Source organism: Borostomias antarcticus (assembly GCF_949987555.1).
Source record: "Borostomias antarcticus genome assembly, chromosome: 2".
In the NCBI taxonomy this organism is placed as follows: domain Eukaryota; kingdom Metazoa; phylum Chordata; class Actinopteri; order Stomiiformes; family Stomiidae; genus Borostomias; species Borostomias antarcticus.
In genome coordinates this window covers 11,547,253-11,549,571 of record NC_140235.1, presented here as the reverse complement: position 1 = coordinate 11,549,571, position 2,319 = coordinate 11,547,253, and positions in this window count along the sequence as shown.

The following is a 2,319-nucleotide window of genomic DNA, read 5'->3' as shown; positions in this document are numbered from 1 at the left end:
TGGAGTGGACACACTTCCTGAAAAAAAGATTCTTTGGTGTGGCACGGCTGATGGGTGGAGGTTCTTTATATTTCATAGTCTGGTGCATTGCTTCACCAGCGCTCCTGGCACAACCTGATACTGCTCACACATTCAGCAAAGGCAATTCTGTTTATTTATCACACCTTGTTATCATTGTATAAATATTTCAGCCACAAAACATGTCAGATGTGTTGAAATTGGTTCCCTACGTACAGCTCATTTCAATTTGATTTACGCCTAATTTAATATTTGTAAAAACCTATCCAAAATAGTTTGTTTTATCAGATTAATCACACTGGTTGGTAAGTGAGTGGAATTCCTTGGATTGTATTGTTTTGATTAACGTGTAGAGTGTTGAAAATACAGTCATTGGAGAGGAACCCCTTTGCTGGCGTGACTCCAAGTATTTGAGTTAGTCGTTTGTTTGCCTTCCTAATGCTGCAGCACATGTAATTCTTTAATGTATTTTATTGGTTAATATCCCCATTCCCTATAATAACATTATGGTTTTCAATCTGAAAACTTAAGAAAACATTTTAAATTCAATCCGCCCCACTGCCCAACACATTCCTCATGGACTGAGAAGATTGAACATGAAAACATACATCAGCTCGCAGTGCTGCCTGCCTGTTCTACCTCAAGTCACAGTCATGCTGTGTGTTCGTATGTTCTGTGTGTGTGTGCGTGTGTGTGTGTGTCTGGCCGAGAAGGTGGATTTTGTTTACATTAGGGGAAAGTGACATGCTGGGGTCGGCCTTATGAATACTGACAGGCCCATTTGGAAACAATCACCAAAAGCGTCATGGAAAAAGCGTTACGTCATGAACTGCTAGACTCAAGCTCGCTGCCAGCGTCAATATTTTTACTCAAAGCTTGCATTGGCTGTCATATGACAACATATATATGTCATATGGCTATATATATACATATATATATATATATATATATATATATATACAATATAGGTTTCTTTCTGCAAGTTACTAATATCATACATGAGAACAGAGCACACACAAACTGTCTGAAAGCTGACTCAAAACTTAAGCCCAGCCCAGAGTGTGAGTGGAATAGAAATACTAGTCACCTCATTACCAGGCTGTGAAGCCAGTCTCAGAGCTAGGCTTTGTGAGACCACTGTACAGACACGTCTGAGTTGCTGTTGACATCGCGTCCACCCACTCATGTCAGAAAGGCATCTCTCTGACACACCCAGTTTGAAAATCCCTGTGAAACGGCAGGTTTGATGAAAAGTGAGATAGAAAGATATTTTCATCAAAACAATTCAAACAAGAATGTTTTGCAGAGGGATGAGATGAGTGAGTGGGATGACCAAGGCCCCAAGCTTTATCTATCAACCTCACTATCCGACTCTTATCCCCCACCCCCCCACACCCCCCACACACCCTGCCACACACACACACCGAGGGAATGTACTACATCGAGGAGTAAATAAAAACAGATGACAAAGCCCAGGATGAGGACAGAGAGAGGAAGGAATTTATCAGTCTCTCCTCCCACAGATAGGAAATGTTGGTAATTGGCCCCATATCCTGTTAATGGGGGATGTGGTTCTAATTGGTTGATGGTCAGAGGCGGCACACCGTGGTCCTCCTACATCCAGAGGACCACCGCGGGTGTCGCTAGTGCCCCGGCGTCGCTGGCTTTCTCACCCACATGGTCTTCCCGTTGATTCATCAACTCTGCTGCAAACACTTAGAGAGGTCTCTCTCTCTCTCTCTCTCTCTCTCTCTCTCTCTCCCTCTCTCTCTCTCTCTTGGTCTTTCTCTGTCTCCTTTCTCTCTGTTTCTCTTGGTCTCTCTCTGTCTCCTTCTCTCTCTCTCTCTGTCTCCTTTCTCTCTCTCTCTCTCTCTCTCTCTCTTGGTCTCTCTCTGTCTCATTTCACTCTCTGTCTTTTTTCTCTCTCTCTCTGTCTCCTTTCTCTCTCTCTGTCTCTCTTTCTCTCTCCCTCTCTTTCTCTGTCTCCTTTCTCTCTCTCTGTCTCTCTTTCTCTCTCCCTCTCCCTCCCTCCCTACTCCCCCCCCCCTCTCCCTCACTCCCTCTCCCTCTCCCTCTCCCTCTCCCTCTCTCTGGACTGGTCCACTGCACCACCTCTTCGGCAGAACAGAAGAGCGTCATGGCCTCAGACTTCTTCCTGTATGGCTTCCCCACAGGGCTGTGTTGGGTTCTCCACAGGGCTGTGTTGGGTTCCCCACTGGGCCGTGTTGGGTTCCCCACTGGGCCGTGTTGGGTTCCCCACAGGGCCGTGTTGGGTTTCCCACAGGGCCGTGTTTATTCTGC